This window comes from Wyeomyia smithii, chromosome 2 (assembly GCF_029784165.1).
Source record: "Wyeomyia smithii strain HCP4-BCI-WySm-NY-G18 chromosome 2, ASM2978416v1, whole genome shotgun sequence".
Classification (NCBI taxonomy): Eukaryota; Metazoa; Arthropoda; class Insecta; order Diptera; family Culicidae; genus Wyeomyia; species Wyeomyia smithii.
In genome coordinates, this window is record NC_073695.1 from 104422626 (window position 1) to 104442877 (window position 20252).

At 36.4% G+C, this 20252-nt stretch overlaps 1 protein-coding gene across 4 annotated transcripts in view; it reads right to left on the reverse strand.

Moving 5' to 3' along the window:
• LOC129720907 (rho-related BTB domain-containing protein 1) overlaps positions 1-16590 on the reverse strand; it is an 87002-nt gene extending 70412 nt beyond the window's left edge. For all 4 annotated transcript variants that reach the window (XM_055672812.1, XM_055672811.1, XM_055672810.1 and 1 more), the window contains exon 1: positions 16067-16590. The gene's annotated coding sequence lies outside the window, so the exon portion shown is untranslated. The remainder of the gene's footprint in view (positions 1-16066) is intronic.
• Between the last annotated feature and the right edge of the window lie 3662 nt (positions 16591-20252).

Here is a 20252-nt window from a genome sequence, read left to right on the forward strand (position 1 = left end):
GCCTATCGTTTACTAAAGCTTGTGTATCGTAAATCATTGCACCTTTTCTTGGGAGCAATTCAAAGCGTTGGACTTTTGCCGGCATGTGTTTTGGCTTCCACCAGATGACGCAAATCGTTTCCCGGGCTTACACATATTCCCGTGATTATATTTACCATTGTTTTGTGTCCCGGGGTTTAGCTGCGTCTTATCTATAATAGTGTGTTGGCACGAGACGCGGACTTTGTTATCTAAGAATATCTACCGTGGAGCTCACCAACTTAAATGTATTATTTAATTGTTGAAAAATTTAAGATAGACGAACAATTTCACTATCCCATTGCAGCATGATGTTGCTACTATACCAGTGCCATAACCAGAATGTTTGAACATCGGTTCGCTAGACATGGCACTCTATAGCACTGAAAACCCAATATAACATTCAATTGATTCAAACCCACCAAAAGAGAGAACCTGCCCAGAAGGGAGCCTTTCAGGCAGAGCACGAAAAAATAAAACACGCCCTACCAGCGTCATCGATTGGATCGCAGACTACCCTGAACAACCAAGAAAGGCAAGAAGTATACTACTAAAAATGCGGCAAAAAACCAGAGCAAACGTGACGCGACTGCTAGGCTGTCCTTTGCACTACCTATGTATGATTCCATGATTGAAATGCTCTTCGTTGCATCGACTGTGGATGAATAGCGACGAGCATGTGAAGTTATTACTAAGAACCAGTTGCAAGTTTTAGTTTGTTGCAAGCTGAAATGCAAATTGCGAAATAGACGAAAATACAGTGAAATATCGTACTGGAATGAAAATAACAGAAAACTACTACATTTATCTAGAGCTTAGATATGTCCTCTTGAGAGATAAGATCATTGGAACTCAAAGTTTGAACCTGTTTTTACTTCACTTATTTAAGCGTTCCAGTCTGATAATAGTCTTTAAAGCTTGATTTTTTACCTTTTGATTGATCATATTTACCTAAATAATGAAATAAACATCGGAACTACTGCCGTTCTACGCATATTTGTCCCATGTTTAAAATCATGCAAACGAGAAAAACGATGTTAAAGTTTTACAATACTTTTACGCATTGCGTCAATGTGACAAATGCAATTATGGGCTTGTAACCAGGTTTACCTTGTAATAGACTGTTTTCAATAAATCTGGTTGAGGGTTTTTGCATTTAACACTCTTCTTCATAAAAATACCCACTGGGACAATAATGCCGAGAAATTTGCCTTCTAATATGTAATTTCTACGCATATCAGTCCCGCCACGTGCATTCGATGTTTCCCAATACAAAGTTCGTACTGGGGGGATACAAGGCTGTTTAACCTTTAACTAAAATGATCACGCTAATCTTGTTGTCCTCATACGCAAGTAATGATAGTCGAGATGAAAGTTTGGTTAATTGAATAAGTATCAGATGACTTACCATTAAAAAGGAAAGCTGTTTTTTTAGATTGCCCATTCCTATCATATCTGAACGTTGTTGGGCTTTCACCATTTTGACTACACACAAAAGACAGTTCTTCCAACTGCCAATTAGTATGAATATCATGCGTTTATCTTTTTTTATGCTCGAAAAGGAAAAGCATTCAGATTACAAACCAGCAAACATTGCTTAGTTATCCCTAGCAAAAATATGAACGTACCGCATTCAAGAGCCAGTTCGCGAGAGCCGCAACCGCCTTTCTGAGGTACGTTGTTTTGATGTTCTCCGATTGGGCTGAAATTCTCAGCGTTTGTTTGTCTATTCAAGGAAGGAAGTTTTGCAAAATTTCAATTTTTTTCATTGAGGTTGAGTGGGGTAAAACGGCCCTTGAAAATGATATGTCCAAAAACGTCTAAATACTAAAAAGGGCAATAACTCCTGCTAGACTTGATGGATTTTCCTAAAAATTTGTGGTACACTACACTAAGAGTACTTCAAAACGCATAGTCACAATATATGGCAAAGAGGTATATTGACGAAAAAAACGCATTTTTCTTTTAAAAATTGCCAATTTTCAGGATCATCCTACTCTTTCCAACATCGCTAAAAAAAATATCTGAATTGGGCGTTTTGTAGAGCAACTCAAGAGCTTTAATGTCATGTATAAGCCAAGTGTGCCAAATGGGGTAAAACGGCCCTAGAAGGTTTTTTTCAAAAAACCGTCAAAATCACTAAACTCACTATAGTTCCTACTAGTCCTAATAGATTTTATTGAAAAATTGGATTATCACTGTATCTTACCAGACCTACCTACTTTACCAGAAGATACGCAAATTGGGGTAAAACGTTCCTTGAAGATTTTTTTTCCGAAAAAAGCCGTCAAAATCACCAAAACTGCAAGAACTTGGGTTAGACTAGATAGATTTACTGAAAATTTAGATTATTACTCTAAGTTACATGTCATTAAAGAGTAGGATGATCCTGAAAATTGACAATTTTTAAAAGAAAAATGCGTTTTTTTTTCGTCAATATACCTCTTTGCCATATATTGTGACTATGCGTTTTGAAGTACTCTTAGTGTAGAATAATACCACACATTTTAAGGAAAATCCATCAAGTCTAACAGCTGTTATTGCCCTTTTTAGTATTTAGACGTTTTTGGACATATCATTTTCAAGAGCCGTTTTACCTCACTTAACCTCAATGAAAAAAATTGAAATTTTGCAAAACTTCCTACCTTGAATAGACAAACAAACGCTGAGAATTTCAGCCCAATCGGAGAACATCAAAACAACATGCGGTTGCGCCTCTCGCGAACTGGCTCTTAAATAATCAAGCAAAGTGATTTTCGGTACCGAATTTCTGAAACCCGTAATGTACCAAACGTTGTTAGGAGAAGTCTTTAGTGCTCTGTTGCACTTCCCAAGTTATAAATGTGGGAATTAGTGGTTATTGGGATGAATTAGAATAGAAAAAATCTAGTGGGACAAATATGTGTAGAAAATCATCGATGGGACAAACAGACTTGATATGGTTTTTCAAGATTTTCGGAACAAACAATGTTATTTTAAAAAGTTTTTGAAAAATATACGTGAAAATAGACTCATTGGTGATAAAAAACGAAAATCGACCAAAAGAAACATGGGACAACTATGCGTAGAACGGCAGACTACCTCTCGATGTTTTCTTCTACAAAAGATGTTTGACACACAACTTATATTAAAAGCGCAACTTTTGCAATCGTTTCGGAATTTATTCTGCACCTGAATCCACTGTCGACGGATCTTTAAAAAAAGATAAGTTATTTAACGCATTGTGACTGAAATTATCCAAATCGTTACTATGTCACTTATTTATATTATCCTGAAAAGATACCCACAATTGTCAAATAGTATCAACAATAGCTTAATAACATCAATAAGCTTAAAAAGGGATGCACATACATTGCCTAGTTTTTGAAACACTGTCGATCGATGTGCGACTGAAAATCTCAGCTTTTTAGACGAAATAATAGCATTTCTTCGGCCAACGAAACAAGCGAAACAGATTCCGTAAAAAAACCCATCAACAAAAACTACACCAATACTTATCGCGGATCACATCACGCGACGATGGCTGTCTGAAATACACTAGGTCTATGTATAATATGCAACGGAAACTGGCTCCAGCAAGAAGATACCGGTTCGTTTGCCGACGTCACATTTCTGTTCAGGAAGTATTTATGGACAAACCTGATTCAGTTAGCTTCTTTAAAGCGCTTTATTTTGGCGCGCTGGGCGCTCATAGTGCATTTATGTATCTGGAAACAGCATGTGTTGAAGCAGGAAGCAGGAATAATTTAAAGTTAATTGCATGGGTGCGCAATGCGGAGCAAAACATTTCTTTCACTGTAGTTAATAATCATAATGCCTAACCTAGTAGATTGAAATTTTGAGGAAAATTTAGTAAACGTCGTTCGTTTTCTCTATTGAGCTGTCTTGGGGATGAAAATAATTGATGATTCATTTCTAGAAACCTAAGAGACAAAGATGGCGATTGATATGCACGGCAATGGTGGGGCAAGGGCTACAATCCTTGTGACATTAACAACCTCTCCCAAACCCCAAATATTATTGACGCTTGATACATAAACGATTAATTTAAACCTTTGTAATAAGAAATATTGGTCTTCTAGTCGATGTGTTATGTATGTAAATTTACTTTTTGTAATTCTAAAAATCAAACCAAAGATTAGCCAAATGGTCGTTTTCCGAAAACAGGTCGATGATCTCACGCGAACAGGAAATTTATTTTATCAGCACTCGAGTATGAAAATATTAGAGTGCGATCTTACAATGGAATTCGTTATCTTTTTTATTTTGCTATACAAAAATAAAATCAAACTGAACTGAATGTCTGTTTCTGTACGTATGTGTGTATGAAACTCGGTCGATTTGCAGTATGTAAATCTTATTTCATTATTCAAATCTTCATATTTAGTTCGAAGCGAAGTGTTAACATTTGTATATGAAACTCGGTTTATTTTTATTATTGATATTAAGAGTCTTTCCCAATCGAGATTCGAGCATAAGTTAGTTTATCATGTTGAAAGCTGTACAGATATTAGTAATATTCAAAGAATAGCAGGTTAAACTGGTGCGCGCTACAGACAAACACGCAAATAGAATACATTTTTTTTTCTAGCAAATATAAAGCTTTCTAGTCGTTATTCTCCAATTTACTTTTCGATTACTATCCTCATGCCAAAACTCGTGCGATTAGACAATATAACAAAGATTACGTTCGCGTTTAGGTGAACAGACTGGGTTGTGAATCACCACTTGAATGAAAAAGTACCGACAACCTTTCAGTAAGTTATCACATAACTACTTATCAGAAACCACTCTGGAAGCAATTGGAATGGCAGGTGAACGCATTTTTGTTGTTCTTCAAAAACAAATAACAAAAAAAGTTAACCTGCAAAAGCCATGACACAGACTAGCAGACGTAAAATGTACTCTAATAGCAGTCGTCGCGCAACAACACCATTTGGCAGTCTTATTCGTTTTTAGGTTCGCAATCTGACATATGCACACAAGCTGGCGCTGCTGTCAAAACATAAAACGAGGTGCGAAGACTACATCCGATTGTGCTAATGTTACTCGAATAAAGTACGAATACTATTTGAACGTCTGTTAGTTTGCATGGTTCTATACCATTATTGACTAGTCCAAGGTGAATAATTAACTACTTTAATAAATGCGGAAATAATAAGATTCTGTCTTCGAAATACGCATTTCACATACGTCCACGTTCGATGCTAATTAGCCACAACCAGAGAAAAAAAAGAATGTACTTTTTGTGATTACCACATTCGGCGCCAGTATCAGCGCCTCGCTTGAAACTTACCGCATTATCAGCTCATTAACCTTTGCGGGCATAAAGCTCGCCTCTCAACAAAAGCACCGTTCAGTATGATTTGGTAACAGTATTGGTAGATACATATATCAATTGAAGTACGCAAAACGAAATACTAGGTACTAAACCAGTTTACATTCGTCACGGGCGGAAAAAATTGGAGCCAAGCAGACTTCTTATCTCCGAACGTTACTCACGCTGGGTGAGCTTTGTTTTGTTGATCTGATAATCATTGCATTAATTTTTTTTTCTTCACAGATGGGAATTTTCAATTTTAGAAAATGAACGCGTTTTTTTTTTAATTTCAGTGATAACAAATTTGATTCATAAGTGGTTTCTTATAGGATAACTCAAACAGGATCTTGAACTAGGGGATTTTGAATAGAAAATCAGTTCTAGATAGCTGCGCTCATTTGCAGCAGCTGCACGGGTGTGCTCTATATATCTTTACAAATTAGCTAGAAACAACTTCGGTTGCAAGCCGTTGGTAACCCACGAAAACGCAGGCGGAAAATTTGGACAATCAGTTTTAATACGTTCGCTAATTCCTAACACTAACAAACAGTCGACGTGCTAAACAAAATGCTCCACCCCCTCAGAAGACTACTACTGGTATCGGCTGGTCTAAGTCTTTGTGCGTCGTGTGGAAATATGAACACCTAATCGGAATGAAAATGGAATCAAACTCATCATTATCATGCATGTTAATCAGAAAGCCATACTTGATGTTGGCACAAAAATACTTATTCTTGGATTTATATAGTTCCTGTATTCTCTTCTTCTGTGACTATGACATAAAAAGAAAACAATGTCGTTCTACTCCAGTATTGCACAGTTGCGGCATCGTGACAAATAGAATCATGATGTATCCAGTTCAGCACCAACCGTCTGCGCTCGAATTTCTATAGGTTCTTTCGACTTTTGCCATAGTGTCATAGCCAATACCCTGGTTCCTCATTAAAATGCAGTCACACTCTTTCGACTCCCGAAACTGACAAAAAAAAGGCAGATGTCTAGAACAGTTCGACAGATGTTGAAAATGGTTAATATGAGACATTTTCATGTCGAATTCATTTTAGGCAACGCAAAATTCGACTACAGACTAGTTAGGTGCGAGCAAAGATAATTAGAACAAGATACCTAACTTCCATATTTTTCATACATTTTGAATACGACTGATTTCCGACGGTTAGTGCTGCCATCTGATGACTTAAATATAAAATTGTCACTATGAGCGAAACCGATTTATCGTGCATAGTCCGTCATTGATCGTTGAGCTGTTCAAGATTGTATATGAAAAGGGTGTAGCAGTTTGGTCAGCTCGACGCTTAAGATAACATGCAGAATAATGATATTACCATTTGATGCACTTAATGCTATTGTCATATTTTTTGCACATTCAAAGCACAGAGAACAGACTAACAGGCGACGAACAAACGGTCTGAAAAAAGTGTGTAAAATTTTGCATGTGTGCCACGAATTATCCTCCGAATAAAACCCCTCGTTATGCGTAATGGTAAAGTAAAGTGTGATGTCACTACCGTCGCTATACAGCCTGTATTTTCATCAGTGTATGTACTTTTCACTCACGTTGGTATTGACATTAAAATATATTGGCTATGCTGTTCGCTCCACGGCGACGGTAGCGACATCACATCTTAGTTTACCACTTAGCATGACGAGGGGTGTAATTCGGAGAGTATATTTTCGCGCGCACAATCTGTTTTACACACTTTTTATTGTTTGCTTATTAGTCTGTTCTCTTCGTTCAAAGTACGAAAGAAAAGTGTGAAATTGACTGTCGGAGTGAGGGTTTATATTCATTTTCAGGTCCCATTCTACCATAACTTAAAGTTTGATATGTTGCAAGCTAGGTTTCAGCACCATTGTGCATATGGACAGGTTCACCGGGGCACCCGATTTTTGCTCTATTAACCTCGGCAAGAGTGGAAAACTTGGCTGTATAGCGTGCTCATAGCGGTTATCAGGAATTTCTGATGGTACGCTCAATTCTGAATGATGCGCTGATTATTCTTGATTCTTCCGGAAAGTTTCATGTTTGAGAACTAAACATTCGTACACATTGTTATCATTTTTCGAATGGCAGCACCGTACAGTCGTCCATGGATACTGAAAAAAATGTTTCACCTTTCAGCAGTCATGTCTTGGCCTTGTCGTCAGTTGATTTTGCCGTTAAGTATACATCATATTAACAGTGTATAAATTAGTTCGACTTTTGCTCACGCGCAGCGACAATCATGTCCGATGAATTCTGCAAGAGTCAGGTATCTTGTTCTAGTCATCTTTGGTGCGAGTAAACAAAACGTGTTTGTGATGTGAAAATGATAGAAAGCATTTCAACTCAAATCTAAAAAATATCATAGAATTTAGATAACATTGAAACCGAAAGACTGATGTGTAAAACATTTTTTTTTTCTGAAGGTTAAAACTTAGAGAATTTCTAAGGTAAACATTGGGGCGCCAATGGAATATAGTGGGAAAATTGCCCTTCGAATGTCGTTCAACGGTAGGGCTCAAAAGTGTCGTCTCTCGAAAAAGTCCCCATGCTAAATTCCAGCGGGACTTCAAAGCGGTCAAAGTTTTTGACCGATGGAATAAATGCACAAGTATTGAGTAAAATCAGTCGAAGAAAATAGGGCTCAAACATCGAAATTTTGATCAATGTCGATAGTTTTGATGACGAGAATGAAAACATGATTAACTAGCTGTCTTACGAATAAACAAAATCCCGTAAACAAAAAGAATCTTTGGTAAAATATCAATTGAAAAACATCAACCAAAATTTCAACCGTTCAGGCGTCATTCGGGTTCTTAAAAATACCCTGCAAAACAGATTGTTTGTTGAGATGAGATAGTTATGTAACTGTGATGTTCACTCAAAATTTAAAATTTGGTGGGGAGGGGGCAGGTTGTTCGACATTACGTAATTTTAGAGGGGGAGTCATATCGAACGTTACTTAATGTTACGTAGGGGGAGGGGGTCAGAAATCAAGATTTTAAGGGTTACGTAGTTTGTTTGCGACGTCTTACATCATCTCAAAATATTCTAAGTCCCAGAAAGTTATTATTCTAATTCAGTTTGTTTTGATCATAAAATTTGTCTGTATCAAAATGTTCATTAAGTTGGACAATGCTTGTGTGAGTCTTTTCGTTCATGTATTTAAAATCTAAAGCAATTGGGCGAAAAGTGCAACGTTTCCTCTTTTTTTAATGTTCACTTCACGCGCACCCACACGTTAGATAAAACATGTAATTTAAAAAAAAAATTCGATCCTTCACTACGGTAACCGTTGCAAAATGCGCAAAATTGACTAACAAAATTTGGTTCTATGGCCATATTTTATCACTGGAAAAGCGTCATAGAACCCAATCATCCAATACGCAGCATTTGCGACTTACTTCTTGCTGCCAAATGTTGGACTAGCCAATTAATATCAGCATCTTATAATTCCGCCTGTTCGATCGATGATAGTAGCCGTGACTTAGTGTGTGTCGTTATTCCTAGTGTCTTGCGAACAAATTATGTAACTTATTTTGAACACAGTGCAAAAGAATAAAATATACCAAACTAGTTTAGTATATATAGCAAAAAAATGTCTCGATACACGATCGCACTGTCTTCTTTACAGTCATCTTAAGCTAGTTGATAAAGTATAAAAATCCTCTCTTGTATGCGCCACTTCACACCAAAGAGATGCTGGTGCAACTTGTTAAATAAATATATTATAATAAATATATCACGGTACTTTGTTTGCCCCTAAAGCAGGACGGTAATATAAACATATTGCTGAAAGACAGAACTCCAATAACATTGCGAGATGGAAACACCTGAAAAGGTATGCAGAAATAATGAAGTGTTAATTCACACCATTTTTTTGCTGAATCATATGTGAAATAGTTGTTAATTTTATTTACAGTCGCGGTTCTCAACCTAACGAGGATTTTTTTTTCAGTCTAAAGGGAATCTTTAATATTTTTTCAACAAACTTTCAATGGTTCTTACAACATAAATTGTGTTATGATGTCAGATGTTTCCACATTAGTTTATGTTTATAATTCAACCATGCAAAAGTTTCCAAATTACTCTCAACCCTTCACTTTATCAAGCAACAATTTTAAAAAATTGGTACCGTTTAATATTAAAAAATCAAAAGAAATAATTATCGGTTCCCGTTAGACTCTACTAGAAATTCTAGTAGAGTTCAACGGAAACCGATAATTATTTCTTTTGATTTTATAAATCACTCTGCTAAGACACTCGGTATAGATTTTCCAAATTTGACCGTATAATATTGTCAGATAGAAAATATCTCTGCAATTTAAATATTTTGTTTTTCAAATAAGGTCTGGTATTTCCCTTCAAGGGAGGATTTAAACATCTTACATCAAAGAAATAGTTATCGGTTTCCGTTATACTCTACTAAATTTTTTGGAAACAAATATTGAAATTCAGTCCGCAAATATATATTTCGACTGTGACATACAGTCTTCCTCAGTGCTTATGTGGACCAGTCCACATAAGCACTGAGGAAGACAGTATGTCACAGTCGAAATATATATTTGCGGATTGAATTTCAATATTTATTTCCAAAAAATTTAGTAGAGTATAACGGAAACCGATAACTATTTCTTTGATTTCTCAATCACTCTGCTGAGACGCGCGTTATAGATTTTCTAAATTTGACATCTTACATATTTATTACCGGGTTGAATCTTTTCGAGCTGAAAATTTTCTTGACTCAACACTGGGGCACGGTGTATCGTTGTGTACTTATCCTATAATATACAAAAAGTGCCGAAAACAATATCGATAACGAATTCTCCCAACTAATCTAGTTGATCGAGACTGCTATTAGCCCTCCAGGCTAGCGTGCGATATTGTTTGTTACATATTTATTACATTTTACTTGTATACTTCGAATATAACTGTTTCAAGTAAGAGTTATAATAAAGGGATACAGGTTATATGCAAAGTTTGGGGACGAAAAAGTTTCTGCATCATGCTGAATTATTAGCTTCTATTGAAATAAAACCGTGCATAGTTTACATTAACCCACTCCTAGCGAGTGATGCAATATGGCGTCACCTGAAATTGATTGATGAAAATTGATTTTCAAGGTAAAATCTAATTTCCCTCGCCGGGAGAGGGATAAAATATAGTAGATATTAGACCAATGCAAGACTTTAAAGTTTTTAGAATTTCACTGAAAATGCCTCCAATACAGGAAAATGCGAAGCTTTTACCCTTTTTCCAACAGTGCTTCCGAGGTACGTACTTGTTCGATAACTCTGATTCAGCCCCTTCTTCTCCTCACTGCAACTTTGCGCCATCATCTTAGAACCTCCTTTTTTCCCATCTATCACATCTTACAGGTGGAAGCTTCCAGTGAAGAAAGTTTAAGTAAATTTTTCTTTGTGTCGGACTAGTCGTTTAACCATATAAAACTAGCCGGTTTACAGTCTGATCGAGGGGGTTAAGAGTCATAAATTACCATCATTATTATAAATGTACATGACGAAAAACCATGTGCGTAAGACATACATTTACCGTGTAAGTAAATTAATACAGTCTTTTTACCTAACGTTGGCTAGGTTTTTACACTATTTTGTAAATTGATTTCGAGCTATTGAATATGCAGTTGTTGTTCGCTCCTTGACCGACCTTTCCAACGGCTTTTTATCATGATTAGGTATATTCCAAAACGAAAAAGTTCTAGTTTACACGTGAAACAGCAAGACTCCAATTCTTTGTGACGTAGTAGTAACCAGCGTGAAACAATTAAACTCAGACACAAATGTTCATCTCATTCCATTCATTGATGGGAACAATACCTATGCAAATAAAAACAGTAAATCTCTCTGGCTCGCTGTTTTTCTGTGAGGATTCCATGCTTCAGCCACTCAACATTATTTATGTTCGTTATTGTGGGTACATCCGGTTCTATCACAAAGATCTTTCCTCAACTAGAGGAGAAAAAAATTAAAAAACTGCGAATAAATTAGTTAAAAAAGTTTGGTAGATGGGGGAAAGCTGGATTGTGCAGCAAAAAATGTCAGAAGTCATTAACTCATGAATTTGCGTTTTTTTTACTTCTTACGCATTGATTTATGTACAACAATCATGTAAAATAATTTAGATATGTATCGGTATATCAGATGCAATTTATTTATTTATATTTTACAATGAGATTATTTTCACCCTAAAATAAGTACAATGTCTTGAACACAGTAAATTGGGTCATACGTTTTTTGATGTTTTCAACATTTCGTTATATTGACCTGCTCACTAAGTTTGTGATCTTTGAAACGTACTGAAGCTTCTAAAACATTTAACCCGGAGGTAAGGTATCTTGTTCTAGTCATCTTTGGTGCGAGTAAACAAAACGTGTTTGTGATGTGAAAATGATAGAAAGCATTTCAACTCAAATCTAAAAAATATCATAGAATTTAGATAACATTGAAACCGAAAGACTGATGTGTAAAACATTTTTTTTTCTGAAGGTTAAAACTTAGAGAATTTCTAAGGTAAACATTGGGGCGCCAATGGAATATAGTGGGAAAATTGCCCTTCGAATGTCGTTCAACGGTAGGGCTCAAAAGTGTCGTCTCTCGAAAAAGTCCCCATGCTAAATTCCAGCGGGACTTCAAAGCGGTCAAAGTTTTTGACCGATGGAATAAATGCACAAGTATTGAGTAAAATCAGTCGAAGAAAATAGGGCTCAAACATCGAAATTTTGATCAATGTCGATAGTTTTGATGACGAGAATGAAAACATGATTAACTAGCTGTCTTACGAATAAACAAAATCCCGTAAACAAAAAGAATCTTTGGTAAAATATCAATTGAAAAACATCAACCAAAATTTCAACCGTTCAGGCGTCATTCGGGTTCTTAAAAATACCCTGCAAAACAGATTGTTTGTTGAGATGAGATAGTTATGTAACTGTGATGTTCACTCAAAATTTAAAATTTGGTGGGGAGGGGGCAGGTTGTTCGACATTACGTAATTTTAGAGGGGGAGTCATATCGAACGTTACTTAATGTTACGTAGGGGGAGGGGGTCAGAAATCAAGATTTTAAGGGTTACGTAGTTTGTTTGCGACGTCTTACATCATCTCAAAATATTCTAAGTCCCAGAAAGTTATTATTCTAATTCAGTTTGTTTTGATCATAAAATTTGTCTGTATCAAAATGTTCATTAAGTTGGACAATGCTTGTGTGAGTCTTTTCGTTCATGTATTTAAAATCTAAAGCAATTGGGCGAAAAGTGCAACGTTTCCTCTTTTTTTAATGTTCACTTCACGCGCACCCACACGTTAGATAAAACATGTAATTTAAAAAAAAAATTCGATCCTTCACTACGGTAACCGTTGCAAAATGCGCAAAATTGACTAACAAAATTTGGTTCTATGGCCATATTTTATCACTGGAAAAGCGTCATAGAACCCAATCATCCAATACGCAGCATTTGCGACTTACTTCTTGCTGCCAAATGTTGGACTAGCCAATTAATATCAGCATCTTATAATTCCGCCTGTTCGATCGATGATAGTAGCCGTGACTTAGTGTGTGTCGTTATTCCTAGTGTCTTGCGAACAAATTATGTAACTTATTTTGAACACAGTGCAAAAGAATAAAATATACCAAACTAGTTTAGTATATATAGCAAAAAAATGTCTCGATACACGATCGCACTGTCTTCTTTACAGTCATCTTAAGCTAGTTGATAAAGTATAAAAATCCTCTCTTGTATGCGCCACTTCACACCAAAGAGATGCTGGTGCAACTTGTTAAATAAATATATTATAATAAATATATCACGGTACTTTGTTTGCCCCTAAAGCAGGACGGTAATATAAACATATTGCTGAAAGACAGAACTCCAATAACATTGCGAGATGGAAACACCTGAAAAGGTATGCAGAAATAATGAAGTGTTAATTCACACCATTTTTTTGCTGAATCATATGTGAAATAGTTGTTAATTTTATTTACAGTCGCGGTTCTCAACCTAACGAGGATTTTTTTTTCAGTCTAAAGGGAATCTTTAATATTTTTTCAACAAACTTTCAATGGTTCTTACAACATAAATTGTGTTATGATGTCAGATGTTTCCACATTAGTTTATGTTTATAATTCAACCATGCAAAAGTTTCCAAATTACTCTCAACCCTTCACTTTATCAAGCAACAATTTTAAAAAATTGGTACCGTTTAATATTAAAAAATCAAAAGAAATAATTATCGGTTCCCGTTAGACTCTACTAGAAATTCTAGTAGAGTTCAACGGAAACCGATAATTATTTCTTTTGATTTTATAAATCACTCTGCTAAGACACTCGGTATAGATTTTCCAAATTTGACCGTATAATATTGTCAGATAGAAAATATCTCTGCAATTTAAATATTTTGTTTTTCAAATAAGGTCTGGTATTTCCCTTCAAGGGAGGATTTAAACATCTTACATCAAAGAAATAGTTATCGGTTTCCGTTATACTCTACTAAATTTTTTGGAAACAAATATTGAAATTCAGTCCGCAAATATATATTTCGACTGTGACATACAGTCTTCCTCAGTGCTTATGTGGACCAGTCCACATAAGCACTGAGGAAGACAGTATGTCACAGTCGAAATATATATTTGCGGATTGAATTTCAATATTTATTTCCAAAAAATTTAGTAGAGTATAACGGAAACCGATAACTATTTCTTTGATTTCTCAATCACTCTGCTGAGACGCGCGTTATAGATTTTCTAAATTTGACATCTTACATATTTATTACCGGGTTGAATCTTTTCGAGCTGAAAATTTTCTTGACTCAACACTGGGGCACGGTGTATCGTTGTGTACTTATCCTATAATATACAAAAAGTGCCGAAAACAATATCGATAACGAATTCTCCCAACTAATCTAGTTGATCGAGACTGCTATTAGCCCTCCAGGCTAGCGTGCGATATTGTTTGTTACATATTTATTACATTTTACTTGTATACTTCGAATATAACTGTTTCAAGTAAGAGTTATAATAGAAGGGATACAGGTTATATGCAAAGTTTGGGGACGAAAAAGTTTCTGCATCATGCTGAATTATTAGCTTCTATTGAAATAAAACCGTGCATAGTTTACATTAACCCACTCCTAGCGAGTGATGCAATATGGCGTCACCTGAAATTGATTGATGAAAATTGATTTTCAAGGTAAAATCTAATTTCCCTCGCCGGGAGAGGGATAAAATATAGTAGATATTAGACCAATGCAAGACTTTCAAGTTTTTAGAATTTCACTGAAAATGCCTCCAATACAGGAAAATGCGAAGCTTTTACCCTTTTTCCAACAGTGCTTCCGAGGTACGTACTTGTTCGATAACTCTGATTCAGCCCCTTCTTCTCCTCACTGCAACTTTGCGCCATCATCTTAGAACCTCCTTTTTTCCCATCTATCACATCTTACAGGTGGAAGCTTCCAGTGAAGAAAGTTTAAGTAAATTTTTCTTTGTGTCGGACTAGTCGTTTAACCATATAAAACTAGCCGGTTTACAGTCTGATCGAGGGGGTTAAGAGTCATAAATTACCATCATTATTATAAATGTACATGACGAAAAACCATGTGCGTAAGACATACATTTACCTGTAAGTAAATTAATACAGTCTTTTTACCTAACGTTGGCTAGGTTTTTACACTATTTTGTAAATTGATTTCGAGCTATTGAATATGCAGTTGTTGTTCGCTCCTTGACCGACCTTTCCAACGGCTTTTTATCATGATTAGGTATATTCCAAAACGAAAAAGTTCTAGTTTACACGTGAAACAGCAAGACTCCAATTCTTTGTGACGTAGTAGTAACCAGCGTGAAACAATTAAACTCAGACACAAATGTTCATCTCATTCCATTCATTGATGGGAACAATACCTATGCAAATAAAAACAGTAAATCTCTCTGGCTCGCTGTTTTTCTGTGAGGATTCCATGCTTCAGCCACTCAACATTATTTATGTTCGTTATTGTGGGTACATCCGGTTCTATCACAAAGATCTTTCCTCAACTAGAGGAGAAAAAAATTAAAAAACTGCGAATAAATTAGTTAAAAAAGTTTGGTAGATGGGGGAAAGCTGGATTGTGCAGCAAAAAATGTCAGAAGTCATTAACTCATGAATTTGCGTTTTTTTACTTCTTACGCATTGATTTATGTACAACAATCATGTAAAATAATTTAGATATGTATCGGTATATCAGATGCAATTTATTTATTTATATTTTACAATGAGATTATTTTCACCCTAAAATAAGTACAATGTCTTGAACACAGTAAATTGGGTCATACGTTTTTTGATGTTTTCAACATTTCGTTATATTGACCTGCTCACTAAGTTTGTGATCTTTGAAACGTACTGAAGCTTCTAAAACATTTAACCCGGAGGTAAGGTAACACTGATAGAGAAAACACAATAAAAACAATTTCCAATTCCATCGGTAGTAGGTACACGGTGTATTCTTTGATTAGATGACACTTACGTCAGGATTTGCCTCTTTTGGTTGATCAAATATCACATGTACAATCACAACAAAATTCTCTGAGATATTTGTCACACCCCAATGACTATGATTTTTAGTAAATCAGTGTAGTTTGCTTTTTTTCCAAAGATGGTTTACATAAACAAGAAAATTCGATTTTTTACATGCGAAACAAAGGCAGAAAACAAAAAAAAAAATAAAAACGTACCCTTCAGCAGCAACAGCAAAAAAAACAGCACACAAATCCGGACTCCGGCTTACTTTCGATCAATAAAAACGAACTCTTTCATATATGTGCACTTGTGGCACTGTGCAAATTGATTAAATTTACATATTCCTTTCTTTGCTCGTAATATGTGCACTCTGAGTGTGTCAGCGCTCGCTTAGAAACACGTATTTTTCCACTTTATCACTGATTGCAGCAAAGGCAAGAGTAGCAACGCACTTTTCGATTTTCATCAATTTTGGACCAGCACGAAAACAAACTATGAACAAAAGCTACGTTTTGCGTCACTAAAGGAAAACTTTTCACGATTGAAAAAAAAAACAGCAACGACGCCGACAACGACGACACCGACGTAGACTAATATCAATCGACCGAATTTCCTTTCTGAGGAAAAAGTGCTCCTTTTGCAAGTATTTTTGTGTGTGTTTTGTCCGAACATACAGCGCGATAACGTAAACAAAAGCGCTAACCTTCCACCGCGAGAGGTAAACTTCGAATGACGGCGCAGCTACGCACACGAAGTTCTCGGTTGAGCACGAAGAATAACGGACCGTTCGATTCTCAACGCAATCAAAACAACGACCCGATATTTGACGTTTACAGCAGCCGCCCGTGCAGCGATGCCAACTCTTCTTTTTCAATTGGAATATCTTTAATTACTCCTCGACTGTTTCAACAAGTTATCTGTTGAGCATCATGTTTTCGGTATTGCCCCTTGCATGACTATTTGGACTTCTGTGATAATCATTCATTGCCCAATTTCTTATTTCGCTTTATCAAATTGACACCTCAGTAGCGCAGTGGTAGTTTTTTTGGGTTCATTGTTTGTTTTGTTTTTCATTTGCAACATTAAGTATATATTTTTGAGCAGCTTTAGTTGAAAATTAGGTTGAATATCAAAACAAAACTAAGTTTTACATGATTGATTGGGTGATACTGAGTATCGATACTCTCTCAATTGTCATTGTATCGATACCAGACCACACGGTTTCAAGTATACTTTAATAATATATATAGGTATCAAGCACTGACTATTGCTGGAGTGATTTCTTATTAACCTACCAAGGCAGCAGTCATGATAGAGATTTTTTTTGTCTATATAATAAAATATTTCTGTCAAGCGTTTCGATAACGCTAGTATCGATACCCATCGCCCAAACTGCGAGATCGTGTGCGAGATTCGACTGTGATAATCGTGTATTTCGGGTAGCGAACCTATACATTAGAGAAATGACAAGACACTCACCGTTAAGGCAACTGTCAACATCAAAACGGGCGAGCTGTATAAATTTGCATTGCCGTTATCCGTTTTGATGTTGACAGTTGCCTTAACGGTGAGTGTCTTGTCATTTCTCTAATGTATAGGTTCGCTAATTTCGGGGTAGTCCAATTTGGCGTAAAAGTCGCAATATTAAAACTACGGTCTCACCAAAATGTCTCTTCATGGTTCAGCAAAATACTTTGCTGAAAGCATATCAGCAAACCGCTAGTTCACTGGTTAACAGCATTCTTTCTAAAATGTTGCTGTGATTCAGTTCCAAAATTTGTTGAATTACATTCAGCAATTTTATTTCTACTGTACCAGTATGATTAATTTATTGGAAACCAGTAGTCGATTCAATGATTCACGAAAATACAGCAAAACAATTTGCTGAACACAAAACAGTAAATGAATGTTTACTGGAAATAGCGAGCAAATCGATGTGTCAAAAATTTTCACGTCAAGCTGTCATTAGTAAAATCCGCCAAACTGCTGCGAAGCTCGTACGGGATCACAGCTATGTTACTGATAGCCGGTACGGGACCATAACTAAATTAAGGTCCAAGCACAATGGATCCGTTTGCGTTGCGTTGACGTTAATTTGACAGAAAATATATGGGCTAACTGTCAAATTGCCGCAAACGCAGCCTCAACGTATCAATTGTGTTTAAACCTTTATTGTTAAGCTAGATTGAACGTAAAAGTAAATTTGATAAATACACATGTATAGTTCAACAGCCTCCCCATCTGGTCTCAAGGTACGATGCTGGCCTAACAAGCCGGGCGTCGTAGGTTCGAGTCTCGACTCTAGAGAGACTGTTAGTGTCAGTAGGATCGTAGCGCTAGCCCCGCAATTTTCCTGTACAGTTAACGGTTGGCTGCGAAGTCTGTGTATAGTAAACAGAAGGTCAAGTTCCGAATCGGAATGTAGCACCAAGGCTTTGCTTTGCTTTTTAGTTCAACAGTAATTTGGTTATGATGCTGTGGCTGTGGGTGGGTAAATGGTGGCGGTTGAGGGCAACATGGTTCCTTTACTCTAACTGGGTTAACCAGCAGAATATACTTTGCTTTGCTGAATGTACAGCAAAATGACATTGCTGAGTTTTGTATGGAGTAGGTGTCATTGTGCCATGTGTGTATTTGGGCTTTAAGCTAGGGATACCATCCGTCCTGATTTAGCAGGACATGTCCTGATTTTGAGATCCTATTTGGGCGTCCTGATTTATTTTTCATATTCTAGCATTTGTCCTGATTTTTATAAGACATGCAATCACCTTCAATCACCAAGTTCATACTGCAAGGCACAAGTCGGTTAGTTTATAACAGAAACGTGAATGTTGCCTGAGATTAGAAATTGTTGGAGATTGACCAGTTTTTTTTTTTTTTTTTCATTTCTGGTTGCTATAAAAAGAAAAGGACATTTTTCTCCGATAAAATTCTTAAAGTAACATTTTATGAGATAAAATTGTAAAATTTGAAGTGATGACCATTTTGCGGGCTAAAGAAAATAAAGGGGCCTAATACAGTCAACGAGGTGAGCAGCGACTCACTCGCCTGACCAATTTAGATATTTTTTTCTGTTCACACATTTTTTTGACACGGCACAATACGCCATTTTTGATATAACAGATAGTGAGTCTGCTGTAGCTCGTCTGCGAAACTGCTCCACTAAGCTGTCACCAGCCAAGTTCCACTCGCGTTTCCTAATACAACATTTTGCTCGTCAGTGACTCTAGGCGAAGCAAATTGCTTGCCTCGTTTCCTTTAATCGGTCCCAAAATCTGGAAAAATCTGCATTATTTTTGAAATATCTGGGAGAATAGACATTAAACCTGTCTATCTTGATACATGTTCAATAAAGTGGATAATTCAGATGAATCTCGGTACCTGACTACACAACGCTCAGTGCGTAAATTATTTCTTAGGTTAAGCTTGAGTAAAGTGAATAGTGTAAAACATCTGACAATTTTTATATTTAATTTTAAACAGTTTACATTTGCTGAATTCTTTGGAACCATACAAATTCCTAAAAATTCAAAGTTGCTTGATAAAATATGATCGTTCGAGATACATGTTAAATAAATTAACAACCGAATAGCATTTTAAAGTGCAAATCACATACCACCAGTTTAAACCAGAATAAATATAATTTTGATCAAATTTGTGTCGAAAAAATAGATGTCCTGATTTGTACCTCTGACCAGATGGTATCCCTACTTTAAGCGTACCAAATCCTAAAGGAAAAAAAACCTAAGTTCATTGGAAAGCTCATTTTTATTATCCGGTGTTTAAAAGTTTGTTTCTTATTACGCCCTTGTTCGGCTTATTAGGAAGCCGAATATGACGTATGAAGAGAGCCCACAGCACGATATGAAGATCGTCATCGGAAATACGAACGCACAAGTCGGACGAGAAGAGTTCTTTCGTCCCGTTAGTGGTAGGGAAAGCCTACACTCTACCACCGAAGAATTTTCAAATTTGGGAGCGAGCGGCTGTGTAGTGCAATTCACCAGATTATCTTAAGGGTATGGTTCCAGCGACTGAGGCCGCTGCAGGAAGCCTTTGTTGGAAAATACCAATGCGGTTTTCGAGTGGGGCGATATACAACGGACCAAATGTTTTCCTTGAGACAGATTCTCGACAAGTTTCGAGAACACAACTTGCAGACGCATCACCTGTTTATTGACTTTTAGGCGGCGTACGATACAGTGAAACGCAACGAGCTTTGGAAAATAATGCTAGAACATGGTTTTCCAACAAAACTAATTACACTGTTACGTGCGACGCTTGACGGTTTCACATCATGCATAAGGACAGCGGGCGAATTTCGGACGCGTTTGTGACGTTAGATGGTCTGAAGCAAGGTGACGGGCTCTCGAACTTGCTGTTCAACATAGCTTTGGAAGG